This window comes from Chelonoidis abingdonii, chromosome 8 (genome assembly GCF_003597395.2).
Source record: "Chelonoidis abingdonii isolate Lonesome George chromosome 8, CheloAbing_2.0, whole genome shotgun sequence".
Lineage (NCBI taxonomy): Eukaryota > Metazoa > Chordata > Testudines > Testudinidae > Chelonoidis > Chelonoidis abingdonii.
The window spans coordinates 50,128,299-50,136,061 of record NC_133776.1 but is presented as its reverse complement, the minus strand read 5'-3'; the positions used below and the strand labels follow the sequence as shown (position 1 = coordinate 50,136,061).

The window sequence follows — 7,763 nt, the reverse complement described above, 5'->3', positions numbered from 1 at the left end:
GGCGGGCCTGGGTTCCCCCCAAACCTCCCAACTCCTGATCAGACACAGGAGGAGCTGACTCAGACTGTGGGTTCCACAAGAAGGGAAGATCACTGAGGTGAACAAATCCCCCAATAAGCGCAGGACCCACCAAGGTGGAGGAGGAACTTTGTCACAATGGTCAGTTTTCAGAATGAAGAAAGGTAACCAGTAGGGTCTCCCAGGAATCTCTACTGGGACCAGTGCTGTTCAACATATTCATAAACGATTTGGAAAAAGGGATAAACAGTGAGGTAGAAAAGTTTGCAGTGATACAAAATTACTCAAGATGGTTAAGTCCAAAGCAGACTGTGAAACATTTGCAGTGACACAAAATTACTCAAGATAGTTAAGTCCAAAGCAGACTGCGAAGAGTTACAAAGGGATCTCACAAAACTGGGTGATGGGGCATTTACCAAATTAAATGTTGGTAAATGCGCAGTAATGCATATTGGAAAATATAATCCCAACTCTATGCACAAAATTATGGGGTTTAAATTAGCAGTTACCACTCAAGGAAGAAATCCTGGAGTCATTGTGGGTAATACCCAGGAAACACCCGCTCAATGTGCAGTGGCAGTCAAAAAAGCTAACCATGTTAGGAACCATTAAGGAAAAGGATAGATAATACGTCAGTAAATATCATACTGTCACTATATAAATCCACAGTATGTCCACACCTTGAATACTGCGGGCAGTTCTGGTCGCCCCATCTAAAAAAAAGATATATTAGATATGGAAAAGGTACAACAAAGGGCGACAAAAATGATTAAGAGTATGGAACAGCTTCCATATGAGGAGACATTAAAAAGACTGGGACTGTACAGTTTGGAAAAGAGATGACTACAGGGTGGTATAATAGAAGTATATAAAATCACAAATGGTGTGGAGGAGGTGAATACTGAAGTATTATTTATCCTTTCACATAATACAAAAACAGGGGTCACCCAACAAAATTAATAGGCAGCAGGTTTAAAACAAACATAAGGAAGTACTTCTTCACACAGTGCACAGTCAACCTTTGGAACTTGTTGCCAGGGGACGTTGTGAAGGCCAAAAGTGTAACTGGGTTAAAAAATAATTAGATAACTTCACTGAGAATAGTCCATCAATGGCTATTAGCCAAGATGGTCACAGATGCAACTCCATGTTTTGGGTGTCCCCAAGCCTCTGAGTGCCAGATGCTGGGACTGGATGACAGGGGATAGATCACTTGACAATTGCCCTGTTCTGTTCATTCTTTCTGAAGCATCTGGCACTGACCACTGTCAGAAGACAGGATACTGGGCTACATGGACCATTGTTCTGACCCACTATGGCCATTCTCCTGTTTCTATGCCGGTCCTATGATGGTCCTCAGATATCTGTTACGTGAAGATGATGAGATTCTCATGGGTTTCTTACAGAACGACATTCCTGCAGTCACTGACTTGTCTTTCCAAAAAGTGTTGGCCTTGAACCCCATGGTCAGGCTATGTTGTAAAAACACCAGAATGTCCTTTGATTCAGCTGACTTTGCCCTGATGTGTATCCCATATAACCCTGATATCTCATCAGATTATACATATACATGATTTTGCATTCTCTTTAAAATGCTGGGAAGATGTTAATCACTTTCTTACAAGTAGCTGTAGTTGCTTCCTCTCAGCTTCCCAACTGATGGGTTAGACAACACTGGATATTGGTTTATGATCCCCAGTGGGTGGGTGTGCGTGCTGCAAGTTTGAGAGGCGGTTACAGTTATATCTGTAGGAGAACTAAGACTTGAGAGTTAACAAGAAGGCAATTTTAATCACTTTGGTCTGTTCCTTCACCATCATCTATACCATCTTTATTCTCAGAAGCTTGGGGGTAGGAGAGGAAAGGCATAAAGAAAGCCCTTTAGCTCACTTCTGAGATAAGGGGATCACTGCCTCTGCTTTTGAAAGTCTCTTCCTAACGTTTTACCTCTTTTGGTTTTCTAACTGGACTTGGATGCAAATAGGTTAATCAATAGGCTTTCAACCTGTCCTGTGATGCACTGAAAGACTAGGTGATTTAGATGGCAATCCTTTGTTTCTAAGTGTGTCTTGTGGAGCCAGCTGACTCACTCGCTTCTTGGTGTAGATCCCTGAAGAACAGAGTGAGTTTCTATACAAGACATGAACAAAGCTACTTCTCTAAGCAGTGCTGAATGTTTTCTCCCTTCTTATCAGTTACCTACAGACCATGATTCTGAAGAGTCATCTGCTGGAAATGGAGATGTGAGTTAGATGGTCCTTAGCATGAGACAGGTTATATTCCATGTCACCTTGTGGGGCCATGAGTATCCCCTACACGGAGTCTGTTGGTATCTGTTTTGCTGGCCAGCTTCTTTCGGCCTGACATTAGGCAGTTGTTAAATAATATTAAGAATGAATTCACCAAGGGATACTAGTTCTGGATCTGGACCAAGATCTTTATATACGGATTTGCTGGCTGGCAGTGAAGCAAGAATTGTTCTGGGTTATCCATGTATGAAACCAACAACCCCAGAACCTCAGTCAGAAACTCTAATCTTAGGAGAGATATGCTAATGTTTGGCAAATCAGACACTATTTTCTGACATCTCCCTTCTGAAATAAAGATTGTGCTGGATGATAACTTAGATGCTGGAGTTTTGTGAAAGCTGTAACTGGCCCTTACACTTGTTTGCTCAAAGTCATGTTTCTGAAGGCTTTTAGCAATGGCTACTGGACTCTGCGTAATATGAAAATGTCATTCAGACATCCCTTTCACTTGAAGAGAAGGATGATATAGCATTTGAGTAGAAGATACAAGTCCAAAAAGGGAATACTTTGTATTGAAAATGCCTCTTGTTGAGGCAGAAGCTAACACTGTACTCCGTGCTGATTAGGCCTCAGCTAGAGTATTGTGTCTGGTTCTCAGCATTAGATTTCACGAAAGATATGGACAAAGTGAAGAGAGTCCAGAGAAGAGTGACAAAAATGATTAAAGGCCTAAAAAACATGACCTATGGGGGAAGATTGAAAAAACTGGGTTTGTTTAGTCTGGAAAGGAGAAGACTGAGAGGGGACATGACAACAGTTTTCAAGTATGTAAAAGGTTTTTACAATGGAGAAAAAATGTTTTTCTTAACCTCTGAGGATAGGATAAGAATCAACGGACTTAAATTACAGCAAGGGAGTTTAGGTTGGACTTGAGGAAAACCTTCCTAACTGTCAAGGTAGTTAAGCACTAGAATAAATTGCCTAGGGAGGTTATGGAATCTCCATCATTGGAGATTTTTAACAGCAGGTTAGACAAACATCTCTCAGGAATGGTCTAGATAATGCATAGCCCTGCCATGAGTGCAAGGGACTGGACTAGATGACCTCTTGACATCCCTTCCAGTCCTGTGATTCTGTATTTCTTAGTAATTCTCCCTGATCATACCTTCGGTAGATTTCTAGGGACTTATTTTCATATTCTGAAGACTTGGGAAGAAAATTCTTTAATGATGGATTTCAGTATTTTTATCTGGAATATTGATTTCCTTATGGATTTGTTGAGGGACCTGAGAACTGAAGTGGGCTGCATGTTATTGTTCCTCTTTGAACTACAAAGAATCTTGTGTCCTTTCCAAAATCTCTCTCTCTCTCCATAGAACTCATACTTCATCTTCTGAGTACCTCAAGCCCCCATCTTCTGATGTGGTTCACTCCCAGATGATACCCTTAGCTGAAATGTCTCAATTGGAGGGGGGGAGAGGGAATCTCCCAAGACATGGGACACTCAAAATCAAAGAGGTTTTTGGAGTTGGACAGTTTTCAAGAGAGGGAGTTTTCGAGAGATCCAGCCTAGATCTTCCAAGCCTCAGGAAAGGTAGCAAAGGCTTCCTCCTAATGTGTAATCTCTATAGTACAACCTGGTTAAGAGCAGTGGCTACAAAGGGAATACTTGCTGAGATAAGAAGTTTTAAGATTCTCTCACTGGAAGGAGGGGGAAGCTTTTTCCTTATGAGTCTCTCCTATGAGTCGACCAACAAAATATTTAGAAGGACACCAGATGTTACCCTGCAAGTCTATTTTCTTCAAGTGGAGCCATAGTTGCCCCCAGGATCTATTTTTGAGAGATCTGAATACACAGCAAATCAGAGTCAGGTGAAGCATCAGTCCTGAAAACCCTGCTAGGGAAACCTAGTTTAAAGAGCCATATATACTTGATCATAAGCCTGTTCGTTTATAAGCCGCCCCACCACAAGATGGATAAGTAAAAATAGAAATTTTTTATAACCCATTCATAAGTCGACCCTATAATTCAGGGGTCGGCAAACTTTGGCTCCCGGGCTATCAGGATAAGCCGCTGGTGGGCCAAGATGGTTTGTTTACCTCGAGTGTCTGCAGGCACAGAGGTAAACTTAAGTAAACAAAGTGTCCTGGCGCACCAGCGGCTTACCCTGATGGGCTGGAACAGCAACCGGTGGGGAAATTTGGGGGGGAACCAGGGCGGAAGAAGCTGGGAGTCAGAGGAGTAACCCCTATGACCAACCCTCCACGTGACCCCACCCCTAGCCCGGGACCCCCATAATCTCCCCATCCCATCCCTTCCCACTTTATCTGGGGAGGGCCAGGGGAGGATCTCTCTGGCATGTCTGGAGCTGCTCTGGTGGGGCAGACCAGGCAGTGTGGCCGCAGCATGTTGTGGTGGGCTGGGCTGGGCTGGGCAGCACGGCCGCAGTGTACTCCGGTGGGCCTGGCAGCACAGCCACAGCCTACTCTGGTGGGCAGGGCCAAGCGGCATGGCTGCAGCCTGCCAGCCCCTGAGCTGCAGCTGCTTCGGAGGCTGGGGGGAGAGCAGCGTGGCCAGAAGCGGAGAGAGACTGGCCCTGCTGGCTGTGCTGCCTCTCCTTGCTCCCTCTGTTGAAGGGAGGGGCTGTGTTCCACCTCTCCCTCCCTATACCCGTTCATAAGCCAATCTCCTTCTCTGGTGCTTCCCTTTTATACTAAAAAAATTCAGCTTATGAATGAATATATACGGTGGATTTTTTTTTTTTTTGGTGGATACTCACAATGGCCTCCTAGTTGAGTACAGACCTCCACAATAAGAGACTCCAGCCAATACTCTCATCCTGCATCCAAGTTTGCTACTGCATCCAAGTTTGATCTGAGTGTTAATCTTATTCTCCTGGCTGGCAGAAATACTCCCTCACCTGATATGACTATGCACTTTACTAAGGAGGCTACAGCAGGCTTAACCTTAGCCAGAATAAAGAACACATTTTAGTATTTGGGTATAAATAAGTCTTGAATGGGAATTCTCACTCCACTTTAATTAGTCTTGCATGAACCAGGTGACGAAGAATTACAGCAGTTTCCCCGACGTTACTCTTTTCTCCTCCTAGTGTTTCATTTTCTAAAAACATACCTGTGAAGTTAGACTCCCTCCTTCTCCAATTTGTGCTGAATTCTGGAAAGCTTAATTAAAAGTCTCAAGTATCTTGCTCAAAATCCATTTCAGAGAGCTTTCCTTTTCTTGAGACTAGAGAATCTAGAAGGGATACACTCTCCTGAGATATTTTAAGAGTTTGTGCTACCCCATTTAGAGCTGATTATGAGCAATATCCCTTACTAGTCCCTGTGTCAAAACCCTGAGAGAAAGGGGGAAGGGCCCTGTGAGGGAGAGGGCATTACCGAGGAAACTGAAAAGACAGTCTGCAGGCATGTATCCTGCATATCGTCCTACAGAAAACAGTAGCTACTTTATGATCTCCTATGGGATTCCTGGAGGCTGGAAGGGGAGAGGATGTAGGTCCATCACACAAGAAAGGGGATCTGAATCACACCAGACCATGCTCCCTGCTGCTGGATCCAGGCTGAACTAACTGCACAGAATGAGGACTGAGAAAGAGCCACTGGAGACAAGTGATTCACTGGTATCAGTGAGGTCTCAGACACTGGCACCTTTCATGGCAGCTAAGGCCTTGCAGGTAAAGCAGCTTATGGAAAAGGGGATGCTTTGTCGTCATCTCAGCAGAGACTTTGCCTGCATGCTGGCTGGATTTGCTTCTTGCCTCTGCAGGCTGAGGGAAAAGGGGCCTGTTAGGATATAGATATTCAGGCCTGTCTGCAAAGGCCTATACTTTAAGAATTTAGGTTTATTCTTATCACTTAGCTAGTTATAGAGGTATAAAAGAAAGAATCAAAGATCACTGTCTGTGTAATGGCCTTCTCTTACTGTGACAGTCTGAGGCCTGGTTCTTCAGCTAAGCAGCAAAGGCAGCCATAAGCTGGGAAGTGTATGGTCACATCCTCACATTACAAACTAGTCCCATTGAAATAAGGTGCTATTGAGCTATTAGGAATACAATCCTGCTCTGATATTTATCACCTCCAGAGAAAAGGAAGAGCCTAGAAGATAGCACCCTGTCTGGCAAAAATTCACTTATCAATAGACACAGCTGGAAAACCCTATGTCTGTATAGATGTAGTTGTGAAACCCTCACTTCTGTATTGTTTTGTATGTTTATTTGCATGGTCTCTGTCTGGTTCTGTAATTGTTTCTGTCTGCTGTTGGGTGTAAACTAATGAAGGTGGTGAAATATAATTGGTTAAATAACCATGTTACAATGTGTTAGGATTGGTTAGTTAAATTTCAGTAAAATGATTGATTAAGGTATAGCTAAGCAAAACTTAGGTTTTACCATATAGTCTCCAGTCAATCAGGAATTGGTTGGGGGGAAATGGGAACAGAAAATGGGGATGGGGGAATAGGGATCATGTTTTGGTAAAGGGGGAATGGGAACAGGGATGGGAACAGGGACAGGGACACAGGCAAGGCTCTGTGGTGTCAGAGCTGGGAAGGGGGACACTAAGGAAGGAAACTGGAATCATGCTTGCTGGAAGTTCACCCCAATAAACATCGAATTGTTTGCGCCTTTGGACTTTGGGTATTGTCGCTCTCTGTTCATGCGAGAAGGACCAGGGAAGTGAGAGGGTGAAGGAATAAGCCCCCTAACAGGGCCCATGGCTTAGGGGAGAGGTAGGAGGGCTTTAAAGAATGCTCAGTTCCATGCCACTAATTCTCACCTGGTTTCACTGAAGAGAACTTTCATGCAGCCTTGCTCAACTGTCTCAACATGGATTTCTCTCACAAGCTAGCTGGGAATCAGGTTTTCTCCTGTGGCCTGATATCACTGGGGGAAAGGGAGGCTAAGTGCTGTCCTTCAGAAAGCCCTTTTTTTTTTTTTTTTTTTTTTTTTAAGTTCTGCAGTTTTGAGGAAAAAACCTCCAAATCAATGAAGAAACTGACATTTTAGTTAAAAAATCTTTTAAAAATCCTATGAAAGCTCTGACACAAAGAGAGTGCTTCAGTCTGCTGTGGGCCCCTTGGAGGCAGAAAATTCTGGAGAGTTCTTCCAGAGGTCTGGTCTTAAGCTTCGGCTCAGAGCAAAGCTCTGTTTTGCCCCCAGCTGAAGTCGACAGAGGGAGGGCCACTGCTGTGAAGACTGTCGAATAAGCTCTACCAGTAAAAGTCACCTAGAGGGTTTTACAGCATAACTATTTCAATGAAAACATCACACGCCCAATTAAAATAGTTGTAAAGCATTGATTTCAAATGGACTTAAGTATACGTATAAGTGCTTTGCTGAATCAAAGCCCTCCTGTTGCTGTATATCTCCTGGCACACTCAGTCTGTTTTTCATATTTTAGCACATCGTTTTCCTCATCTTTCCTAACTTTGAGTATCATCTTTTATTGGCTAACATTATACCTCACTAGACATAG

At 43.6% G+C, this 7,763-nt stretch overlaps 1 protein-coding gene across 3 annotated transcripts in view; it reads right to left on the bottom strand.

The window, feature by feature from the left end:
- The window catches only part of STAG1 (STAG1 cohesin complex component), a 352,185-nt gene that overhangs the window by 90,561 nt on the left and 253,861 nt on the right, over nucleotides 1-7,763 (bottom strand). The window lies entirely within an intron of this gene.